The sequence below is a fragment of the Natator depressus genome, chromosome 3 (genome assembly GCF_965152275.1).
Source record: "Natator depressus isolate rNatDep1 chromosome 3, rNatDep2.hap1, whole genome shotgun sequence".
Taxonomy (NCBI): Eukaryota; Metazoa; Chordata; order Testudines; family Cheloniidae; genus Natator; species Natator depressus.
Genome location: NC_134236.1, coordinates 21,645,938 through 21,672,203, shown reverse-complemented (window position 1 = coordinate 21,672,203; position 26,266 = coordinate 21,645,938). Strand labels below are relative to the sequence as shown.

The 26,266-nt window shown below is 40.9% G+C and overlaps 1 long non-coding RNA gene across 1 annotated transcript in view; it reads left to right on the top strand.

Annotated features, from left to right (window-relative positions):
• LOC141983774 (uncharacterized) overlaps nucleotides 1-26,266 on the top strand; it is a 92,356-nt gene that overhangs the window by 8,802 nt on the left and 57,288 nt on the right. The window contains exon 2 of the long non-coding RNA XR_012638506.1: nucleotides 4,056-4,158. This is a non-coding gene — a long non-coding RNA (uncharacterized LOC141983774). The remainder of the gene's footprint in view (nucleotides 1-4,055; nucleotides 4,159-26,266) is intronic.

The window sequence follows — 26,266 nt, the reverse complement described above, 5'->3', positions numbered from 1 at the left end:
ACATCACCAGCCATTTAATACTTCAAAGTTGAAATAATATCTTGAGATATCCCTCTTTCAGTAGGAGAAGTTTGCAGAGTCTTTGGGTAGGTAACTATCTCCTCTCTAGTTTAACCAAACCACAGAACATAACCTCCAGCGAAGTGGGAAAAGTTCGCAGTCAAAATTTGTAAAGGCACTACCTTCTCCTCCTCTGAGTCCCTCCTCAAAAAGTCACCCCTTTCATACTGAATACAGGAAAATGAAACCTGATTATGGTATGAGGTTAATGTTCCTGATTGGCTTAGAATTGTGTACTTCCTGTCATTTTTATTACCGTTTCCCTACCATCCCTACCCCAATTTGCTTGTTTGTCCCATCCGCCTATTATGGCGTGCATTTAACAGTACAAGCTCTTTGGGACAGGGACTGTCATTTACTACATGTTTATATAGTAGTCATGGGACCCTGGTCTCTAGAGGCTATCACAGTATAAATGTTAAATAATAACAACAGTCAGGGATCATGTGGGGCATTAGAGGAGCATGCAACTCACATTAATAGCATTATAATTGCATCTACTCCCCCATACTTAGAAGTCCTTAAAAAAACATGTCAGCTAGGCTAGGGAAACCACAGGAAAGAGGTCTCAGTTGTTTCTGCGAAGACATATGAGGAGATCTGCTGCTGGAAGGAGTAAGAGGAAAATGCTGATCTGGACACACTTCAATATCTTGTATTTATCATTTTCACAGGTTTTTTTTGACTATCTGACCTCACTTGAATAACCCCACTTAATATGTAAAAGGAAGAAAAAGAAAAACCCAGATCCAATCCCTATTATTATAATTTTTTTCCTGAATTTTTTTCTAGATTGATTTCCCCTGGGGATTTGCAATTCAAACATCTCATTAGTGGCTATATTTTTTTAAAGGGCTTTGCAGCATGTGTGAGACCAAACAAATGCAACAAATGGCTACATTGGGAAGAGGACAAGCAAACAAGGGAAATTTATAGCAAGCTAAATTAAGGACATTCTGATATTCCAGCCACTTGTGGTGATGCTCTGTGCTGTTTATCTACCAAACCATATTTGAATCTACCATTCAAGCTTTATTTGTTTGTAAATGTAAACCCTTTAGGAAACAGACAGAAAGCGTCAATGCTAAAATAAAACTGATATTTTCAAAAGTCTGTTCAAAAAAGTGTCCAGGGTTTTCCTTGTAAATCTGAAGGGCAAATATCTGTTAGCAGATATCTACTAAATTGCTCCTGTATCTCATAGGCTCCACACTCTTCATGGAGTATATTTCCCACTAGGGAACCCAACACCACCTGTTGTCTTTGCCCATTTTTAGATTTCTTCCCAAGCAACAGTGAGTGCAACCAACTCCTATTGAACTCAATGGGAGTGTAGTATGGTCAGCAATCCATTCCAGAATTGTTTAATCCAGGCCAAGATTTACAGACAGCATATGGTGGCACTTCAGCACAGATGTTACTTATGGGTTATCTGCACAAACACTTAGTTCACAGCACACTAAGGTGTAAATATTCCCCACACTAGCCCACCGCACACTGTGTCTATGTGGAACCTCCCACAACTCACTAAAATTTCACTAGTGTGCTTTAATCCAGTGGTTTTCAACCAGGGGTATGTGTACCCCAGGGGATACACAGAGGTCTTCCAGGGGGTACATCAACTCATCCAGATATTTGCCTAGTTTTACAATAAAAAGCAAGAACTAGCAAAGTCAGTACAAACTGAAATTTCATACGACTTGTTTATACTGCTCTATGTACTATACACTGAAATGTAAGTACAGTATTTATATTCCAACTGATTTATTTTATAATTATATGGTAAAAATAAGAAAGTAAGCCATTTTTCAGTCATAGTGTGCTGTGACACTTTAGTATTTTGATGTCTGATTTTGTAAGCAGTAGTTTTTAAGTGAGGTGTAACTTGGGGTATGCAAGACAAATCAAACTCCTGAAAGGGGTACAGTAGTCTGGAAAGATTGAGAGCCACTACTTTAATCTACTCCTTTTTCAAAGATCAAAGTGCACTACAGAAGTTTTAATGTGTATCAGCAGAGTCTACACAAACATTTAGGCTGTGTAAACACTATAGCTTATGTTGGTATAAGTTGTGTCACTCAGGGATGTGAATAAGCAACCCCCCCCCCCCCCGAGCAACGTAAGTTACAGCGACCTTAGCACCGGTGTGCACAGCACTATGTCGGTCAGAGAGCTTCTCCCAGGAGCTGGAGTAATTAAGTCAACGGGAAAGCTCTCTCAGAAGCACAGCTGTAAGCCCTGTAATGTAGACATAGCCTTAGTGTGTGTAGCAGGCTAGTGTGGGGTAGATTTACACTCCCACTTGTCACAAACTAAGTATTTGTATAGAAAAGTCTTTATTCTGCAAGCTGGAAAGCCGGAAAAGTTAAGGTCTACGTGTATTCAGCAGCCTCAGTAAATAAGAACGAGGGTGGGTTTTTTTGTTTGGAATTGAGTGGGGACTCCAGCTGCTTACAGAGGACTATTGGACAATATTAACTGCAAATCTGTTTCCAGCATGAAGGAAACTACGGGTATGTCTACACTACAATAAAACACCTGTGGCTGGCCCATGTCAGCTGACTTGGGTTGTGGGGGTTGGGCTGTGGGGCTATAAAACTGCAGTGTAGACATTCAGGCTTGGTCTGGAGCCTGGGCTCTGGAACTCTCCTGTGAGTCTGAGTCAGCTGACACAGGCTAACAGTGGGTGTTTTATCGCAGTGTAGACATACCGTAAGGGTCTGATCCCAAAAGATTCTGAGTCTATGCTGCTCTCATTAAAGTCAATGGCCGCTGAGGATGTTCAGCACCCTGCTAGTATGGAACCCACTGGGAACTGCAGTTGCTCCACATCTGTCATGATTACAGCCAGCAGTGTTCCTTCCAAGGTGCTGATTGTCTTCAGATCAATCAATGGGATTTTAGGTGCTTGATGCCTTTCAGGATCATGCCCAAAAAGAGCATCAGGAGATAGGACAGGGTAGAGTGTAGAAAGCAGAAGAAAGACACAAGAAATGAGAGAATGGTGGATGTGCAGAACCTTATTCATATGTCTTTTCCCCTAATGTATCCAGTTGTTGCTCTCCTTTGTTCACACATCTGCTGTGAAGCCTGTGAAGTTTGAGGGTTTTGTGTGTGTGTGTGTGTGTGTGTGTGTGTGTGTGTGTGTTAAGAAGCTAATGTCTCATGACTGATGTCTTCAGAAGAATGCACCATGACTGATGTGCAGGGATGGCCGAGGGCCTGGTGTATCATTACAGTGACAATCAACACCAGAGATTGCAGTGTGATTAAAGAGAAATAAGGCTGTGTTTATTTCAGGGCTTAAATATGCCATTAAAATATTCTTCTAAAGGTATTTAGTAAAATGAGGATTCAAATAAGAATTGGTTATTCCTTCTCCCCTGGTTCTTAGATCATGATCAAAATATTTGGCATCTCATAAATGTACTTAGAAGAGCTAAAAATGATTTTTTTTTAAAATCCCAAAGTTATTTTAGAATTCGCATTCTATTTTCATTTGGGGTATTATTGGCAAGCACTCATTTGCAATGGGGATATCTTTGTTCCACAATTTTATATTTTTATGGAAATGTGATTTTTCAGGGGTGTCGGGGGGTAGACTGTTTTTGTTCTGAAAATACTTAGCGTTACTCCCAGGCCACAGTAATGAGGTAGAAAAGAAATTGCACCATGAGCAGCATATTCTATAGGAAATACAGATGGCAGTCTGTGTTCAATAGCTCCAAGGATTTGGCTTAAACCAACTCAAGAAGCCAATAAAAACTGAAGTCAAACATTGTGTCCATAACTCAAATTGTTATTGGCAATAATAAAAAAGACTACATCTGCTTTCATGATAGCATTGGGATTTGAGTCACAGTAATCATGGTGCCTGTGTGTGCAGTTAGGGCCTGATCCACTGACTTGAATGGACTTTGGATCAGCTCTCCGCTCTGACACTAGCAATGGAAGCATTGGCTGTTTCCTGCTCCTTTCTATTGTCTCCACTGCAGGGAGGGGCTAGAAGTGGCTCTGTGGCACTGGCAACAGTGGGCAGCAGAATTTGGGAGTCCCAACCAGAGGATGCACTTGTGTCACAGTCCTCATGACTCCTAGGTAGGTTTGACAGAATTCAATTTTTATTGTTTTTTACAATTTTGAAGGACAATATCGATGTTTATATGTAAGATTTTTTTATTTGTATTGATTTAAATCTTTGCAGTGTAGGGGAAAGAGAGAGCCTGGAGCACTGGGCCTGGTGTAAGATCTGAGGTCTCAGCCGGAGGTCGGAAACAAAGTTAGGTCATGTATTAAAGGAGCTGTTTACAAGTTCACTAGATGACCTTGGCAAAGGTCTTGGTATTGGTATTGTTAGCGTGACTAAAACACAGGCACTCCTAAGAAGCAACTGGGTATGTGTGAGAACACACTCCAAAAGATTAGCCCAGGGACATCCTGTTCTAATACCAGATAAGCGGCTCTGCTAGAAGTAATGAATAGGGATGTTGTGCCCAAGATACCGGGAGCATGATACAAGGGGAGATAACAAGCAGATGTCATGAAACACATAAAATAGTACAAGAGTTGTTTGTCTCAGTCTATAAATATTGGAGTTCCTCGCCTTAACCCTTTGTATGGCCTTGGGGACAGCAGAAACTCCGGCTGTTGACTGAGCTGCTCCTTGTCACAGGGCACTCATGTAAAAACATACTTGTAACCACAGAGCCAGGATGCTGGGATGATGCCTTGATGGCGATAAACCTGGCCGAGTGCCTTTGTCACCACACCATGCCTGCGGTCCTTCTTTCTGAGTCATACTATAGAGATCTGCTGAACCAGCTGTGTGCACAGGGCTGCGATAGCATAAGGAGAGAGCACACATTCACCTTACTGACAACACAAAGCTGTGCAAATGTATGGGTTTAAAGCAGTCCCCCCCCCCCAATTTTTATGTATTTAAATGTTCACAGTTGTGGGAAATTACGAGGGAAGTTGGCAGACAATGGTGGGGGGGGGGTCTGTAGCCTAATCTGTGGTTTTAAAATTAACTTTAATTTAGCATGCAGTAGTCTGAGAGGGTTAGGCCCCCAGATCAGCCACAGTGCTGAGGTTGTCATTAGAATGAAGATCCCCAAGGTGTACACAAGAAACAATTCAATATTTTTACTCTTACTAGCAAATTTATTGACCAAGACCACTAAATTAAACTTAACTATAATTTTGCATTTTATTAACAAGACAAACAAAATCATATATACTGTAATATAGCAAAGGAGAGAGATAACAGAATGTCCAGCTCTTGCATTACTCACATCATCCCTTGGAAGAATCCGAAGTAGGAGGGTGATGAAGTCTCAACTGTTAGTAGGTGATCATCATCCTGCGGGTCACACAAGCTGGGTAACATATTTCATATACCAATGCCCCCTGTATCTTATACATATTCATGAGGGCTTTGGCCCCTTTTTCCTTATCTGAACTTCCACACCCCACTTCTGTTGACGTCCCTCAATTCCTATAGTATAACTAACCATTTACATCCAAATTATTAGTATTTATGTCATTTAACGGCCATGGTATTTCTGTTTTGATTATACTTATTCCCTAAACTTATCCTAAAATACCAATAACCTTTGTTTGGGGTTTCATACTTCCGACCAATCAACTTTCTTATGATTTAGCTTAATCTTGTGACTTGCTGTCACTCACCTGTTAGTTCCTTATATCAAGCTACACATGTCAAGCTAGGCCTTAATTATGCTAAGCAACCTATCTTACAGGCTTTGGGACTGCTATTTGTCACAAATCTCTGCCTTAATCCATACTTTTTGTACCATATATATATATGCAAGGCTACATGTCAGACAATAATTATTTAATGACAGACATTGAAATTCAAAAAGTTAAAGCTTTATAACCATTAAAACACAAATGGTCAACATCATGCGTCATAATATATGAAATTAATATCCTTAAATCAAACTCTTAAGTTCTGAAGCAGCATTTTTCCTACTTTGCCTATCTGTAAATGTTGATGATTATTATTAGTGGAGATATTTTTTGTCAGTTTGTGTGTATAGTGAAATCGACATTTACCGACACTTACTGATATAAATCTAATTCTTCCAAACTTACTCCTCAGGGTCTCTCCCTCTTCCCCTTGTGTCATTCTTGGTACTGTAGCTGGCTGATCACTATGGGAGAGCACCTGCCCCCAGCACCTTATTCACCTCTGTGATCTGTCAGTGATGCCGCAGGCAGAAGATGTGGGGCAATATCTTCAGCTTGTGTAAATTGTTCCATTTACTTCAAAGAAACTACGCTGATTTACACCAGCTGAAAGGATGGCCCAGGACATTTAATTTAAAACAAAGTAAGAGCTTTATCACATTTAGGGAAGCCGTTTATGTTTATGCAATACTAGAGACCCATACTACACCATTACACAGTATGCCAGAAAGACACAGCCCTGGCCCATACCATCTCTCCAGGGAAGCTGGATTTTAGGGGTAGCAAAGCACTAGAACACCAGTAGAGGTGCCAGAGTGAAGGCTGATGCCATAAGAGCCAGAATAGAACAGGAAGAAAGGGGGAGAGACCATGGCTACTAGTCATTGTATCATACCATCATGAGTGGTGATTTTGGGATGAGGTCAAGGTACAGGCAGAAAGTGATTTTTTTTAAGAAAGGCATTAAGGTTATGAAGTCACCTACAAGAGAGACAGGCAATGAAAAGTGAGATGAAAGAAAGCTCAAAATCTGTTGAAAAAGCTTGACTATATGGGAAATTTGGCACTGAAAATAGTTAACTAAAGAACTCACCAAGTATAATTACTAGGTGTACTGAAAGGAAATTGGAGTCAATATTTATTATCTGATGAAACTGAGCATATGGGTTTTTACACAAAAAAGGACTGTAAACTCTGGTTTAAGAAAAATAGGCAATTCCTACAGTTGTGGAGAAGTGTTAAATTACCCAAACAACCTTTCCCATTTCTCCATAAAAAGCAAATAGACCTCTGGATTTCCAGGCATTTGTCAAAAATCTGATATTTAAAACCTATCATATTTTCAGCTTAGTTTTATGTATTTAAATTTTCTATTTTGAAATATTTTTTGTCTGCAGGTTATTAAACTCATACTATTGGAACAGTTTTCACCTCTGTATGACAGATAACATATTTTATTCGTTTTATAAAACAAGAAATATTATGCATGCTATCAGGTCTGATATGGATAGTATTTGGGACACAGTGTAGTATTGAGAATGTATATTATTTATGTTCAAAGCCATTATAGCCTGCCAGAGTGACAAATAAACCTCAAAATGTTCGGTGGTTTGGATAAGTACCTAAAAGTCTGGACATTTATCTGAATTACATCCAAAGTCTGAACCTCTTGAAACTGAAACGTTTGGCTAGAAATCTAACAAAAACAGGCTCTCTTGAATTACATCCAGCATTTCCAGAATTCAGTCTGGTTGGAAATATGGAGAGAACAGAGAGGAGCCACACTCAACTGTTGCTGAAGCTTCCAAGTGGTCTTCAAGTGTAGCCCTAAATGGAATGCATTGAAGTGAGCCAGCCTATGGATGTCAGTGGCATGGGTAACTGTGGTATACTGGGTCCAGCATCATGTCTGAAATAAAGATGGGCCCAAGCACCAAATGTCAAACCAGCGCCAAACATTCTCAGATTGTTCAGATCTGTGCCCTTCTCCTGTTCCACATGGGTGCAAGGATTGCTGTATGTCCTTTGAGATTCTACATTCTCTCAGTGTTTAAATAAATAAACAAAGCCCTTTGTAAGTGATGGAAATGCCATAAAAGTGAAATCCTGACTATTCTGAAATCAATGGCAGTTTTGGCCCAAGATTCCACCCCAAATGACTTGTTTACATACACATTACAGTATTTACTAATGACTAAACTGATTGTTTTCAAAATATAAAAAAGGTATATTCTAGGCAAATCTTTGTACACTGGGCCACCTTTCTTATTAATTATTCATTTGTTTTCTAATCTTCCCAAACAAGCAGGGATTGATCTGAAGAAATTAACAAATTGGACCTGATTCTTCTCTTCATTACACTGGTGTCATCATCAAACATAGACAGTCTACTGATGACTTTTGTGCCAGCCAGAGTGACCAGGCTTGATGACATCCTATAACTCATTTTAAAGTGAAGTCCCCAGATCTGGCTCAATCCTGTGAATACACAAATTTCTGGAACTTCCTGAAGGTGATGCCAGATAGAGTGAAGGCACATACCCCTTCACACATCTCTGGGGAGTTTAAGAGCACAATGCGTTGGGGTGTTTTTGTCTATCCCAGTGACATGGCCAAAGAACATTCACCACCACTTTTCAACATAGTGAGCGACTGGAGGAAGGCCAGATATCTGCAAGATTATAGCATTTCACACAGAGACTATGCTCAGCATTTGGTACTGACAGCACATATGGAATGTCTCTAGGTGCTCCAAGTCTCCCTGTAAGAAGGTCCAGGTTTCTGACCCATATAGCAGTGTAGGCAGTACACAGGTTTGACAGATACTGAATTTTGTTGCCAAGATGTTTTTGGTGAGACATGGCCTTCATGCAGGAGGCAAAGAGAACTATTCATCGGAAGAGTAATAATTTGCTCCGACCACTTGAACTCTGCTTGCAACCTGGGTAAATGAACTCATTAACTCTCTCCGCACTGCTCTACTCCACTGCATCGGGCATGTTCTGGTGGCCCAGCTCCAAGGTTCAGGACCTTGGTTTTCTCGCATGAGACATTCAACCCCATAGAGCAGGCAGAGTCTTGGAAACTATGAAGAAGAAGGCTGAAATTCTCTGCCATCTTCACAAGCAAGCAGCATTATCAGCATAGTCTGACTGTAGTGGAATGGAAAATCTAGGCCAATTTTTTTAAAGTCCCTTAATTATACTGCACCTTTTCCAATGACCCCTGGACAATTGATGTTCTTTTTTAGCTTTGCTCAGGTCTTAATTGTTGAATACTCCTATAATCCCCATCATGCCTTTTCTTTTCAATAATGCCTTATCACTGTTGTCATCTAATAGCAAGCATAATACCTAGCACTTACATGGAGCATTGCATTTTCAAAGCATTGTACAAACATGAATTGATGTTCAAAAAATATAATAATTTACTCCCTACACATACTCTTTCTAATTGTTCACTTGATGCAAGGGTTAAGCTGTACACAAACAACACCGTGGTTATGATACACTGAGTCTTTAATTAGGAAGAGCTAGCTCCTCCCTTAATTACTCTAAAGTCCTTAGGCTGCTTTATAATTATATCTCCACCATTCTCTCATGCAGCTTGTAAATTCATTCCTAAAAGGCTTCTTTTATCAATATGCCAAGATCAGAATGGATCATTAAGGCTGCATGTGTATCATCATTCTCTTCTTTATAATCCCAGAAGGAGAACGCCTAAATTCCACAGCACATTAATATGTTCAATCATGTTATTCAGAAGATGAGAGAGGAAGAAAAAAAATATCCCCAACAAATGGCACTGATGATGGGTTTGATATACTCACCCTCACTGCATCATAAGTAATGAGCTCCAACGGAGGTAAGAGGCTTCTAGTCAGAGCATTTAATCACATGCTAGAAAGAAAAAAAAAGAGTTCCATTTAACTTCTCCTAAATGCTAAGAGAAACCTTGTAAGGGAGTTCTAGCCTTCTCATTAGCAATTCTCAGTGCAGCTTGGAAGCGGAAGCAAAAGAAAAAAATAGGGGAGAAAACAAAGAGGGAAGAAAATTAAAAGCATCTTTAATAACTGATTGCTTCTGCTCGGGAACAAAAGCGTCAATATTGTATATGAGAAGTTTTGAAAGTTACATTGAGAAGATGCCTGATACTTTGAATAACTTCATGATAAAACGTTTTTCCATCTATTATTATCATCTTGACATAAGCATTACCATTGTGTCTTTTAAAATGGAAAAATGGGTAATGGGATGTTCTGACTATTTAAAGCATGTTACCTTTGTGGGAGCTAGTAGTGAAAAGATAAGGTCCCCTCAATATGATCCCCCTTTTTATCTGATCCAGTTTTGAAAAACAGAGACACAACCTAATGTCTAAGCACAGGGGGTGTGATATATTGTTATTTTGTACAAGAGCCTTGAGGCAAAAAAGAAATCAAAATAATTTTTACAACAGCATCTGTTTGAAAATAAGCAATTTGTTCCACCCTGATCAAATATTTATGGATTTGAAATGGATGTCCTTGAATGAAGCCATTTCTTTTGGTACTCTGCAGAGGATAAATTTTGTTGTATAAATCACAAATCCATATTTTTCTATTAATTTAATTCTGTATCGAGCCTTTTAAAAAAAAAACAAAAAAACCATCATAGAGTACAACTTTATTTACTAAACTTCATTTTTAACAATTCATCCCATTTTATCATGTCTCCTTTTTGAATATACAGTTAAGGCCTTAATCCTGGAAGCACTTATTTATAAATTGGACTTTAAGCATCAGCAGCTCCATTGAAATCAACCCTGAGGTTGACTGAGGAACTACTGGGGTCTGCGGGTAGTTAATAGGGCAATTAATGTGTGAAAAGCTAAGCATGCCCGATGCCCATAAGTGTCTGAAGGATTGGGGGTCAAGGAGCATAATCGTGTGGTCTTCCCTGAAGGGTTAGGGTCCTATCTTTCATCTCTACGTTCCAAGCAGTTAGTCACCCTTACTGGTAACCTGCTTCAGTAATAATAACAACATTATTATTAAGCTCATATGTAGATGTCAAAGTGCTTTACAAAGGAGGTCAGTATCATTATACCCATTTTACAGATGGGGAAATTAAGATATAGACCGAAGAAGTGACTTGCCCAAGGTCAGATAGTAGCACAGCACGGAACAAAACTCAGGTTTCCTGAGTCCCAGTCCAGTGTTCCATCCACTATGTCACACTGCCTCTTATGGCACCCTAATTAATTTATACCAATAAACTAAGACAAAAGACATAATATCAGGTGGCCAGACTGAAAATGTTCTTTACATTAAAATGATCACTAACATGTAAAATCATGAGCATAAAAAAATTGCACATTGGTCCCTTGTGGCATCAAGCAACTGAATATGAGCTCTCCAAGCAATGCTGGGTCAAAAAGGGCTAATGCAATACTTGGGTTACTAAAGGGCAGATGATATGATATTTTAACCTCTGATTTTGAGATTGATTATACCAATCCTGGAATACCATGTAGAGTTTGATGTCCACATTTTAAAACAATGTTGAAAAATTGGAAAGGGTGCAGAAATGATCCAATGATCCAAGGGCTGGAAAAAAACAAACAGCAAGAGACTGGAAGAGCTCAATTTGCTTAACATATCAAAAAAGATGGAGAGGTGACTTGATAGTGTATAAGTACCTTCATAGGGAGAAAATACTTGGTACTAAAGAGCTCTTTCATCTACCAGAGAAAGGCATAATAAGAACCAATGGCTGGAAGCGTAACCCAGACAAATTCAAATGAGATGTAATGCTGACAGACCCCAGTCATCAGCAGGCAGGATTGAACTGGGGACCTCTGGAGCTTCGTGCATGAGCCTCTACAGCAGAAGTGGGCAAACTACGGCCCGCAGGCCACATCTGGCCTGCGGGACCCTCCTGCCCGGCCCCTGAGCTCCTGGCCCAAGAGGCTATCCCCTGGCCTCTCCCCTGCTGTTCCCCCTCCCCCGCAGCCTCAGCTCCTTGCACCGCTGGCACAATGTTCTGGGCGGGGGGCTGCGAGCTCCTGGGGCAGCGCAGCTGCAGAGCCCGACCTGACCCGCTGCTCCATGCAACGCGGTAAGGGGGCAGGGAACAGGGCGGGTTGGCTAGAGGGCAGGGGAGTTCGGGGTGGTGGTCAGGGGGTGTGGGTGTGGATAGGGATCGGAGCGGTCAGAGGGCGGGGAACAGGGGGGTTGAATGGGAGCAGGGATTCCAGGGGGGCAGTCAGGAAGGACGGGGGGTTGGATGGGGTGGTGGGGGGCAGTCGGGGCAGGGGTTCTGTGGGCGGTCAGGGGACAGGGAGAAGGGGTGGTTGGATGGGGCAGGGGTCTGGGGGGGGGCAGTCAGGAATGAGAGGAGGGGTTGGATGGGGTGGCGGGGGGCAGTCAGGGGCGGGGGTTCCAGGGGCAGTCAGGGGACAGGGAGAAGGGGTGGTTGGATGGGGGGTCCCAGGGGGCTGTCAGGGAACAGGGGGGTTTGGATGGGGCAGGAGTCTGGGGGGGGCATCAGGAGGCCAGAAGCCGGTGTGTGAGGTGGATAGGGGGTAGGGGCTCGGCCACGCCCCCTTCCCCTAACCGGCCCTCCATACGATTTCCAAAACCTGATGCCGCCCTCAGGCCAAAAAGGTTGCCCGCCCCTGCTCTACAGCATGAGCTAAATGCCAACTGGCTGTTAGCTAAGGCTGTAATGCAGACTTATTTAACTCTCTCTAAGTGGTCTCAGTGCCACTAGATGGGACAGAACACCACATCCAGCAGGTGTGTGGGTTACATAGGCACACATTTTTAATAGTCAGCATGATACATCATTAGAAAAAACTATTAAGGGAAGCGATGGATTCTCTGTCTGTTGATGTCCAAATCAAGACTGGATGCCTTTCTGGAAGACATCCTTTTGCCAAACATATGTTAGACAAACATAAGTTTTTGGGCTCAGTACAAGGGTAACTGGGTGAAATGTAAAGGCCTGTAATACCAGGAAGTCAGAGTAAATGATCTAATGGTCCCTTCTGGCCTTAAACTCCATGAATCTGTGAAAATTTCACACCAACTGTACTATGCAAGCCGAATCACTTAAGTCCCTTCCACTTTGCTGTAACGGAGCCCCTTTGTCTCCATAGAGCAACTCAGGTGCACAAAGCCCCCGTCTTGCCCTTAATTAGGAATGTATCTTTCATTTCTGTTTATTTTAATATTTTACAATCTATTTCCAACTAGAAAAGTAAAAAAAAATAAAAGATACAAACAACCAAATCCAATTCAGTCAGACAGCAACATTTTAATTGAAAGTTTGCATTTTTCAAACATTTTGACCTCTCTAAAACTGCCAGAAAAAAAACAGTAACAATTGCCCTTCAAATTTGGAAAATTCAAAAATTTTGATCAATTCTAGGCAAACCATGGCATCTACAAAGGCTCAATTTCTAGATAGTACCAAGAAAGCAAGAAGCAAGAAAGTGCCCAGAATGGTAGGAAAAATATAACCATTGATAAAAAAACAAACCTCAGATATTCTAAAGACATCTACTGTGAGGTTCTGTGGGGAGTTCCACTATGAAGAACTCTTGACCCAGAAAACATTACCCCCACCCAGTTCCTGTATAAGGACTGAGAGTAGAACAGATCTTGCTATTCATAGTTGTGGTGTGACACAGAAAGACAAATATAGAGACCCATAGTTAGGCTTGGCAGAATTAGATTTTTTAAATATAATTTTGATGAATATTGATGTTTATTTTTAAGTATTATTCCACTTTTATCCATTGAAATTTTCCAAGTAATACTGAATTATAGAGTTTAAGCATTTTTTCCCCAGTTTTTTTTCATTTAAATTTTCAGTTGCAGGAAATTATGGGGGTTGTCAGACAATAATTATTTAATAATATATTGAGATTTTAAAAGGTAAACTTTATAACTCTTAGAACTGTTAGAACACAAATTGTCAGCATCGCCTATCAAGCTATACCAAGTGAATACCCCGTACATCGAACTCTAATACGTTCTCAAGCAGCATTTTTTGCTTACTTTGTCTATCTGTAAATTTCTATCATAATCTATGGAACTATTTTGTGTCAATTTGTGTGTGACTGTTGAAATGGAAGTTTACCAACATTTACTAAAAATCTGATCCTCCCAAGGCTACCTATAGTTGCGACTGACCACAGAATGACAATGTGCCTAAAAAGGCATAATGACTTTTGAATAGAGATTGTAGCTTGAGATTCTGTTCAGCAACAGTGATGACCCTTACTGGGGCCAAATCCTGTTCTCTCACACATACAAGTAGCATTTATCGTAGCATATCATGAATGGAGCAACCTATATGAACAAGATTTAGTCCATAAATGGCCTGAGCACAGATTATCTGGCGTACTGCTGTATAAAGGGGAAACAAATCTTTCTAGAGGTGTCTCTTGCATGAGATATTATGTAATCTGTGGACATCTTTCTGTCTGCTCTGTTGTTTGACGTTTTTGCCTACCTTTTTACTTGTGTTTTCTTTTCTCTCATTTATTACAGGTGTCTGTCAAAAGTAAGGATCATTCTCTATTGCAATAGTTTTTATTAGGTTTTTTTCTGTCTAAAAGTTAATATATTTAAAAATTCATAATTCCCAAACAAGTAAAAATGAATACACCTTTGAATCATGACAGCTGTAACAATGGAATAGTTGTGTAAGATTCTGTGCTATTTTCATTTTATATCATGAGTAGAATGCAATAGCTCTTGACTACATATTGGAAGGAAGTATATCAAGTTTAAGTGACATTAACTGTTCTGTGAACATGTAATGTTAAAGAGATGAATATAAGCAAATAGTTATTCATTATATTGAAGCCCTGTTGTAATGAAGCCATTCTTTGCACAGTAAAACTTCAGTATAAGTACAATTGTCATCTGTATGTTGACAAATGCACTGAATTTGGGGCTTCCATTCTACTTCACTAGAAAAGGAGATTCGTGCAATCCATGTTCAGTACCAGCTAAATTATTTTGAAAGTGTCCAGCTGGAGTAATTCAGCTAGGTACTTGGTGTATTATCATACTGATGAACAGACTGTTTTCAAGATAAACTTTTATTATGCACAGGAACTATATACAGAAATGATGTAACAAAACTTCCCATTACTCTGTGTAGCTGCAACTTACAACTGCCCTGACCTGATCTGGGCTTCTTTTTTCTGCCCCAGCAGGAAGTAACATAGGAAACCAAAGCCTACATCAACAGTGTACTGGAAGTATAGCATCTCAACACTTTCTGAAGGACTTACTACATAGCATATCTTCCCTTTTTTAGATCTCTTTCTAAATTTCCTGACAAAACTGAAACACTATTAAATGAAACTAAAAACCTATTACAAATACATTAAGTGACTTAACAACCCTTCGGGCTGTTTAAACACAATCTTCACATCTCAATCAGTCTCTTGGGGAACTTCAGAAATCTTCCCAATCCACTGTATTGCAAACCTACTTCCTGATCTACAGTATTGCAGACCTGTATCAGACTGTTCATTCTCATGGTCAATAATAGTCAGTTTGTGGTCAATAATAGGGTCATATTTTCAACTTGTATGTCTTCTCTCACTTCATTTGTTTCACCCAAGTTGTCAGGTATCTTGAGCAGATACTTATGATTATTTCTTATGATTTTGCCTTTCTCTGTGATCACTGAGTTTGAATGAGGTTACTCCTCTTTGATCACTGTAGCTTTGACCAGTCAGTGACCATCTTACCAAATTCTCACCGAGTCTTTGTTTTATAACTGCTGTAGTCGTCTTGCTTCTTTGTTGTAATATTTTTTTCTGATTTTATTTTCCCAGGCTTTTCCTCACTATCATAGTCTCATTAGTCATCCGTGATTTTTGTCCCATATGTGGTAATGGAGTATTTATATGTCTGCCGTAGAGAGGTTGAGCAGGTGATTTTCCACATTGCAGTGGTATAGCTCTATAGTTGAGTTGTGCTAAATATGGATCTTCTCTTGCACCCATTGCTTTTTTGAATAAGTTCTTCACTGTGCATACTCCACATTAAGCCAATCCATTGCTTTGAGGATATCTGGGACGAGATGTCTCATGATGAAAGTCATACACTTTAGCAAAGTCTAGGAATAACCTATTCTTGAACTGTGGTCTGTTGTCAGTTATAATTGTTCTTAGAATTCCATGACATACAAATATGGATTTAATAGGCTTGACAACCGTTGCTGCTGTGGTATCTTCAAGTGTTACTATTTCTGGGAAACTGGTAAAGTAGTCCATTATAACCAGATGATAATGTCTTCCAAGTTGAACATATCAGTTCTGACTTTGTCTCATGGTATTGTGAGTTGTTCATATGGTATAACTGGTCCTCTGTGCTGGGAATCTCTATACTTCTTCCACAACTGCTCATCATTTCTTCAATGTTACTATCCATCTGTGGCCAGAATACAACGTCTCTAGCTCTCCTTTTTGATTTGGTTATTCCCAGATGTCCTTCCTGTATTTGTTCCAATATTTTCCTTCTTATCACTATAGAAACCATGATCTATGTTCACTTCAAGAGCAATCCTGAGAACAGTGAAAGCTCATTTTTATATGGGAATAGGAAGATAGTAAGTGTTGTTTTTCCTCCTTCATTTATCACTTGTATCATTGTTTGCAGTATTTCATATCTAGCAGTTTCTGTCTCCATTAATCCCATTTTCCAGGAGACACAGCGTGTGACACTTTTCTCATGTTCACATGTATTTTTATTGCTTGTTCTGGATCATCAGGCTCAGGCTGCGTATTGTTAGATGGAGCATATGTTCTTGAGGATGCGTCTACTATTACTAAATGGCATCTAGATTGGAACTCCAGGATCCTATCATGCTTTTGTACTTTCAAAAGTTGTTGCTGTATCATTGGTGGTGGTTCTCCACATCCCTTTTTTGTGTTTTCCAGTCAGTGGTTTGTGATCAATTTCTGCTTTGAAGCTACAGGCATAGCGAAAGTTATGATATCTTGTATATCCCTATGCCAGACCTAGTCACTCTTTTTTTCAATGTCTGTGTACATCTTCCCTGCAGTTGTCATAGGCCTAGATGCATGTGAGACCAGTACTGCCCACCCTCCTTTCGAGGTATCTGTGTAAAGTTTGTCTTTCAATGGGTCAAAAAAACCACAACAACCCAGCACTGGAACTGATGTCCAAATGTGCTGGAAGTCATTGAACTTTCTCTTATGCTCTGGCATCCATGTCCATTCAGTGGCCTTATGGAGAAAATGTCTTAGGTGAGTTGTGTGAGCTGTAGAGTTAGGTATGAATTTGTTGACATAAGTCGAAATACGTACCAGCCTTTGAATTCTCTTTTTATCTTCAGGTTTTGAAATGTTCGGGTTTGCCTGAATCATTGATTCATCAGGCAAGATTCTCTTAGAGGTCACTCTTTCCCTTGTATGTTATTTCTGTTGTTTGACATAGACATTTGGCTTCATTCATTTTAAGGTTATTAGCTCTCACAATTTCCAGTACTCTCCTTGGTCAATGTTCAATGGCAGTGCTGCCCAAATTATTTTGTCATCAGTGTACACATTCCTGCCTGTAAGGCCCTCTAGCAACCAACTCGCTGTGCGGAAAAATACTTCTAGAGCTTATCACAAAAAGCAGTCTAAAGAAGCAGTATGTGCCAAATGGTGTATTGAAAGTGCAGATCTTGGAGCGCTCATTGTCCAAGGCGATTTGACAGAATCCTGCTAATGCATCTAATTTGCTGAAGAATTTGGCAACTGCCATCTCAGATAATAGTTCACTTCTTGTGGGCAAATGAAAGTGTTCTCTTTTTATGTTTTTGTTCAGCTCCCTAGGGTCCATACCCAGCTACAATCCCCCTCTTTTTTATTTTTATTTTTTACAATTACTAAGGAGTGAACCTCTAGCTTCTTTAAGGCTTGTGGAAATTTTCATGTAGCATATACCACAGTTTCTGCATCTTCCCTTAACTGTATCTTGTATGTTACTGGAGGTACACATTTCCTATGACAACATCTTCTTATGCTGCTATTAATACTTTCATATCTAGCTTTATGTTGTCTTTCTGTCTTTCTATGCCATACATCCTCTTAACAAGACCTTACATGTATTATAGGCCCAAGACTAGTTGGTTGCCTCTGTGTACCACTACAAATTCTTGATTTATTATTTTCCTTTTTTTTAAGTGTCAGTGTGCATTCTCCCAAGGCTGGAATTGTTCCTCCATTATAGTCTTTCACAGACACTTTTGACACGTCCATTTTTAAGTGCTGCTTAAGTCTCTCTCTTTCACTTTCTGTCATTACATTTACTTGTGTCCTAGTATCTATATTGTATGGCAGATAAGGGCCATTTGTGCACATTTTAATTAACATAAGAAGGTAAGAATGGCCATCCTAGGTCAGACCAAAGGCCCATCTAGCCCAGTATCCTGTCTTCTGACAGTGGCCAATGCCAGGAGCCCCAGAGGGAATGAACAGAACAGGTAATCATCAAGTGATCCATCCCCTGTCGCCCATTCCCAGCTTCTGCCAAACATATGCTAGGGACACCATCCCTGTCCATCCTGGCTAATAGCCATTTGATGGACTTATCCTCCATGAATTTATCTAGTTCTTTTTTGAACGCTGTTATAGTCTTGCCCTTCACAACATCTTCTGGCAAGGAGTTCCACAGGTTGACTGCATGTTGTGTGAAAAAATACTTCCTTTTGTTTGTTTTAAACCTGCTGCCTATTAATTTCATTGGGTGACCCCTAGTTCTTGTGTTATGAGAAGGAGAAAATAACACTTCTTCATTTACTTTCTCCACACCAATCATGATTTTATAGACCTCTATCATATCCCCCTCTTAGCCATGTTTTTTCCAAGCTGAAAAGTCCCAGTCTGCCCCCTCCTCATATGGCAGACACTCCTTACCCCTAATCATTTTTGTTGCCCTTTTCTGAACCTTTTCCAATTCCAATATATCTTTTTTGAGATAGGGTGACCACATCTGCACACAGTATTCAAGATGTGGGGGTACCTTGGATTTATATAGAGGCAATATGATATTTTCTGTCTTATTATCTATCCCTTTATTAATGATTCCCAACATTCTGTTCACTTTTTTGACTGCCGCTGCACATTGAATGGATGTTTTCAGAGAACTATCCACAATGACTCCAAGATCTCTTTCTTGAGTGGTAATTTAGACCTCATCATTTTATATGTATAGTTGGCATTATGTTTTCCAATGTGCATTACTTGGCATTTATCAACATTGAATTTAATCTGCCATTTTGTTGCCCAGTCACCCAGTTTTGAGAGATCCTTTGGTAGCGCTTCACAGTCTGCCTGGGACTTAACTATCTTGAATAGTTTTGTATCATCTGCAAATTTTGCCACCTCACTGTTTACCCCTTTTTCCGGATCATTTATGAATATGTTGAATAGGACTGGACCTAGTACAGACTTCTGGGGGATACCACTATTTTCCTCTCTCCATTCTAAAAACTGATCTTTTATTCCTACCCTTTGTTTCCTATCTTTTAACCAGTTACCAATCCATGGGAGGTCCTTCCCTCGTATCCCGTGACTGCTTACTTTGCTGAGTAGCCTTTGGTGAGGGACTTTGTCAAAGGCTTTCTGAAAATCTAAATTAGCCAACCTTGTGATTTTTCAGCCTTCTCCATTTATTGTCCTTAAAAACAGTTCAGAACTTAATGCAGGCACTTTTCTGCTTTCTCTGCACATTTGATCATAATGGTTGTGGTTATTATAGTTTCTACATATTTGTCCAAATGTCAGGCATTTCCAATACTCAGGCTGGTTCCCACATCACAGACATTGTTTCCTATGTTCCATGTTTCTGTCCAGGGGCCAACTTATTTCTGCAAACTTTTCCCTTTCTGGTTTTGCTATATTACTCAGTGATGAACTCTGTGCCTTTCTCTCGACTTTTTATTTTAGTTTCTGTTTGTTCTGCTGCTTAGCATATACATAGTATCCTTTCTAGTATCAGCTCCATTTCCCTTAGTAACCATTCATGGATTTCTTTTTTATTGTTACACCTCAGGACAATCTGGTCTTTAAAGAGAGAGTCTTTTAATATTCCATATTCACAGGACTGATTTTTTGTTTTAAGTCTATAACAAAAGCGTCTATTGTTCCCCCTTCATTCTGTGTTCTCATTCTGAACATATATTTTTCAAACGTAACATTTTTTCTAGGAACCCAATGATCCTCAAACATTTTCATTATTTTTGTAAAGCTTTTGTCTCCCTCTCCACCACTGCCTGCATGGAATGCATTGTATACATCTACGGCTTCCATGCCTGCAAGCTTTTTGCTCATTCTTCAGTTTATTTGCCCCTGTGACTTTCATGTACAGCTTAAACTGATGTTTGAACTTTTTCCAGGCATATTCAGCATTTCCCCTGATTCTCAGGGCTGGTGGGGGAGTTACTTACAGTTGTTGTAGGCTCTGTGGCAGACACTGTAAATTTACCTCTGACCAGGTCGTCTACTCCTTGTACCATGTATCTTACTGATGAGCAGACTGTATCAGTATACGCCTTTAATTATGAACAGGAACTATGTACAGAAATGAGGTAATAAAACTTCCTACTAACCTGTGTAACTGCACCCTGTGACTGCTCTGTCCTGGGCTTCTTTGCTTCTGTTCCCAGCAGGAATTGTGTTACAGGACACCAAAGAGTTCATGAAGAGTGTACAGGAAATGTGGACTTTCTACATTTCCTGCAGTACTTACTCTATAGCACACTTGGAATCTCGGGATGGTCATGCGGAGACGGGTTCTTCCTTAGGCTGGACATTCCAGTAGAACCTTTCTAAAGCTCCATCTCAGTCTCAGGGCCAAAGTAACTCTGGGACCATAGTGCCTCTTCCCCATGAGGTGCAGTGGCTGGCTGGTTGGATCCAATTTTTAGGAGCAGTGCAGGGCAGGAACCTCTTCCTGCAAGACTACTCCTGCTTAGAATTAACTCCCCAGCTACAGCCTGTCTTCTTAGCCACCTCCCCGAGGAGATCTTTCCTACAGGTCCCTAGGGAAAGGAAGGGAGCTTGAGTTGATTTGTGGTAGCAGGCTGATAAGTGTTGTGTTCTAGAACTACAAAGCTGAAGGGAGGATTGTGGCAGAAGGCTGATGGGCAAGGAGAGATGTTCTCTCCAGCCTGGACCCAGCTGCATAATTCCAGAGCTTTTGCTGCTCAGAATAGGCCTAACATGCTACATAATACAAGCGACCTTGTGCACAGAATTTCATGAGTGTCTATTTATAAACCACACAGTCATACTTAAATTGCTACTTAAAATATGGCCTCTTAAAAAGTGAGTAATAACCTGACGAGACAGTGAGATAAATATGTCTTGATTATTTTTAGCTCATAGAATCATAGAATCATAGAATATCAGGGTTGGAAGGGACCCCAGAAGGTCATCTAGTCCAACCCCCTGCTCGAAGCAGGACCAATTCCCAGTTAAATCATCCCAGCCAGGGCTTTGTCAAGCCTGACCTTAAAAACCTCTAAGGAAGGAGATTCTACCACCTCCCTAGGTAACGCATTCCAGTGTTTCACCACCCTCTTAGTGAAAAAGTTTTTCCTAATATCCAATCTAAACCTCCCCCATTGCAACTTGAGACCATTACTCCTCGTTCTGTCATCTGCTACCATTGAGAACAGTCTAGAGCCATCCTCTTTGGAACCCCCTTTCAGGTAGTTGAAAGCAGCTATCAAATCCCCCCTCATTCTTCTCTTCTGCAGACTAAACAATCCCAGCTCCCTCAGCCTCTCTTCATAAGTCATGTGCTCTAGACCCCTAATCATTTTTGTTGCCCTTCGCTGGACTCTCTCCAATTTATCCACATCCTTCTTGTAGTGTGGGGCCCAAAACTGGACACAGTACTCCAGATGAGGCCTCACCAATGTCGAATAGAGGGGAACGATCACATCCCTCGATCTGCTCGCTATGCCCCTACTTATACATCCCAAAATGCCATTGGCCTTCTTGGCAACAAGGGCACACTGTTGACTCATATCCAGCTTCTCGTCCACTGTCACCCCTAGGTCCTTTTCCGCAGAACTGCTGCCTAGCCATTCGGTCCCTAGTCTGTAGCGGTGCATTGGATTCTTCCATCCTAAGTGCAGGACCCTGCACTTATCCTTATTGAACCTCATCAGATTTCTTTTGGCCCAATCCTCCAATTTGTCTAGGTCCTTCTGTATCCTATCCCTCCCCTCCAGCGTATCTACCACTCCTCCCAGTTTAGTATCATCTGCAAATTTGCTGAGAGTGCAATCCACACCATCCTCCAGATCATTTATGAAGATATTGAACAAAACCGGCCCCAGGACCGACCCCTGGGGCACTCCACTTGACACCGGCTGCCAACTAGACATGGAGCCATTTATCACTACCCGTTGAGCCCGACAATCTAGCCAGCTTTCTACCCACCTTATAGTGCATTCATCTAGCCCATACTTCCTTAACTTGCTGACAAGAATACTGTGGGAGACCGTGTCAAAAGCTTTGCTAAAGTCAAGAAACAATACATCCACTGCTTTCCCTTCATCCACAGAACCAGTAATCTCATCATAAAAGGCGATTAGATTAGTCAGGCATGACCTTCCCTTGGTGAATCCATGCTGACTGTTCCTGATCACTTTCCTCTCATGTAAGTGCTTCAGGATTGATTCTTTGAGGACCTGCTCCATGATTTTTCCAGGGACTGAGGTGAGGCTGACTGGCCTGTAGTTCCCAGGATCCTCCTTCTTCCCTTTTTTAAAGATTGGCACTACATTAGCCTTTTTCCAGTCATCCGGGACTTCCCCCGTTCGCCACGAGTTTTCAAAGATAATGGCCAAGGGCTCTGCAATCACAGCCGCCAATTCCTTCAGCACTCTCGGATGTAACTCGTCCGGCCCCATGGACTTGTGCACGTCCAGCTTTTCTAAATAGTCCCTAACCACCTCTATCTCCACAGAGGGCTGGCCATCTCTTCCCCATTCTGTGATGCCCAGCGCAGCAGTCTGGGAGCTGACCTTGTTAGTGAAAACAGAGGCAAAAAAAGCATTGAGTACATTAGCTTTTTCCACATCCTCTGTCACTAGGTTGCCTCCCTCATTCAGTAAGGGGCCCACACTTTCCTTGGCTTTCTTCTTGTTGCCAACATACCTGAAGAAACCCTTCTTGTTACTCTTGACATCTCTTGCTAGCTGCAGCTCCAGGTGCGATTTGGCCCTCCTGATATCTTTCCTACATGCCCGAGCAATATTTTTATACTCTTCCCTGGTCATATGTCCAACCTTCCACTTCTTGTAAGCTTCTTTTTTATGTTTAAGATCCGCTAGGATTTCACCATTAAGCCAAGCTGGTCGCTTGCCATGTTTACTATTCTTTTGACTCATCGGGATGGTTTGTCCCTGTAACCTCAACAGGGATTCCTTGAAATACAGCCAGCTCTCCTGGACTCCCTTCCCCTTCATGTTAGTCCCCCAGGGGATCCTGGCCATCTGTTCCCTGAGGGAGTCGAAGTCTGCTTTCCTGAAGTCCAGGGTCCGTATCCTGCTGCTTACCTTTCTTCCCTGCGTCAGGATCCTGAACTCAACCAACTCATGGTCACTGCCTCCCAGATTCCCATCCACTTTTGCTTCCCCCACTAATTCTACCCGGTTTGTGAGCAGCAGGTCAAGAAAAGCGCCCCCCCAGTTGGCTCCTCTAGCACTTGCGCCAGGAAATTGTCCCCTACGCTTTCCAAAAACTTCCTGGATTGTCTATGCACCGCTGTATTGCTCTCCCAGCAGATATCAGGAAAATTAAAGTCACCCATGAGAATCAGGGCATGCGATCTAGTAGCTTCCGTGAGTTGCCGGAAGAAAGCCTCATCCACCTCATCCCCCTGGTCCGGTGGTCTATAGCAGACTCCCACCACTACGTCACTCTTGTTGCACACACTTCTAAACTTAATCCAGAGACACTCAGGTTTTACCACAGTTTCGTACCGGAGCTCTGAGCAGTCATACTGCTCCCTTACATACAGTGCTACTCCCCCACCTTTTCTGCCCTGCCTGTCCTTCCTGAACAGTTTATAACCATCCATGACTGTACTCCAGTCATATGAGTTATCCCACCAAGTCTCTGTTATTCCAATCACGTCATAGTTCCTTGACATCACCAGGACCTCCAGTTCTCCCTGCTTGTTTCCAAGGCTTTGTGCATTTGTATATAAGCACTTGAGATAACCTGTTGATCGCCCCTCATTCCCAGTATGAGGCAGGAGCCCTCCCCTCACAGACATCCATAACCACTTTTGATCTCACTATGAAAATCAGCCCCAGGAGCAATCATTCGGAAACTGTACCATTCAATAACCACTGTGTATCACTTCCCATTAATATATGAAAGACTAAGCTGCCTACTTACATCATGGCCGGGGAAGCAATGTAACTTTAAAGTGATGGGTTATAATTCAAGCCTTCTTGTATTAGCATAGAGCAACATAAGCTGCTTTTTTCTGAATAAAAAAATAGTCCCTTAGCTCAGGATGTAAATTAGTATTACAATGAAAGCAGACAGAAGGACAGAAGCTTGGTAATGTTCTCTTCTCTGAGCAGTAGGAGATTGTTCAGGTCCTGCTGTTTTGAAAACCTTTTGCCTCGCGCAGGCTTCCCTGAGAAGAGAAAGCTATTTGAATATTGGTAATCATAGAGGGCCCCAAACTAAATTATGTATACAGAAATGCAGAAAACATTCTAACAAATAGAACTATGGAATCCCATTTTTCAGTTACCATATGGTGTCGACAGAATGCCACTTTGTTACTTTGGGTAACAGTTCATCATTAAAAAAATAAACAACCTCTTTTTCTGTGGGGAGAGAACCCAGAGTCATTATTTTGAAAAATAACGAAAGGGAAACTCTGGCCTTTCGTTTCACAATCCTCTTTCATTGTGGCACACACATAAGAGTATGTCTGTTTCTTTTTTTAAACAAAACCAAAAAGGTACCATCTCAAGTTATATTTATGTTGGAGCTGCTGGGCTCCAACTTTACAGTTTTTTTTTTCAGATGTGAGAAAAACTATTCAGACTCTACCATATTAGACATTTGGCAAAATTCTGCAATTTTTTTAAGTGATGTCTCTTTACAGTGTTTCATTGATTTCTATCCCACCCACATAGCCCTTTGTCTCCTGGAACATAACAATCCAAATAATGGGCCAAATGGTTTTTAGGTATTTATTTATAGAATCAGTGTGAAGAATAAAATGACCACCGCTCAAGAAAGACCTTGACAGCTTTGGCATGGTCTCATTCAAAATATAATCTAACAAAAACCCAACGATTTCCTTTCATTAAATGGAACACTTGAAAAATATATGAACTTTCACCATAATTCCATGTACATTTCATGCTTCTTTCATCATTTTCTTTTCCCTTAAAGTTAACTTTAAAATATTTGAGCTGGTTTACACCACCTTTGCTCACACAGCACTGAAATGGATGCAGATACTCACAAAGTACTGCCCAGAGTGAGTTAAAGGTAGCAGAATCTGGCCATTTCTTTCTAAATAAGACTCCCTTCTCCTCATCTTCTTCTCTTCTTATCTGCCCTGCAGTCAAGGCATGAATGGGGGTGCCAAATTTGATTTGCAACATTGTAATTACAATTAGATCTAACAGACTGTAAGGTCTCAAATAGAAGATTATGAATTTTCTGCAGCGTACATTTTTTTAAATGAATGAATGAACTTAGTGCTTGTAACAGATGCTGGAGTGATGGTCCTGAAGACAGAAGTTTTTTGGGGGGGCACTAGATTTTGATTTCATTTATCCCAGTATAAATCCTAAGTAACTCCACTGCCTCAGCTCCTTCTTCGCTGTCTCCAATCTAATGATAGGATGCAGAGACTGGAGAAGATGAGCTATCTCTACCTGCCTTCCCTTCTTCCCCACCATGCTGTATACCCACAATGTGTTCCGGCATTGACTTAGAATAAGCTGTACCCTGAAGTTGTCAAAGCAGTTAAATGATCCTGAGGTCTATATGTACAGATGGATCTGGGTGGAACACACCCACACTTCCTGACTGTGACCATGTTCCCGTTTCATTCCTCCATAAAAGAAAAAAAAAACACTATGAAAAACAGGTGGAGGAGTTGTTGTTGTTCCACGGCTCTTCCCATCTCTGAGCTTTGGGCAATAGCTCACATAGTTACTCTGGCTCCTGCCATGATGTCACATTGTAGGCCATTTGGAATGTTGTACAGTGACACAAGTCACTTCAAAATCTGACCTACTGTCATTTAAACTGAAGGTTAAGCAAGGTTTAGTTACAGCGCCTAAATGAATACAATGTTATTGTAAAGTTTTATGAAATGACACACCAGTCTGAATGAAACTATTAAGTTTTATGATACACAGAAACTTAGCTGTTAGGGATGAAATAAACCAACTAGATCATCCTTCCAGTGCAG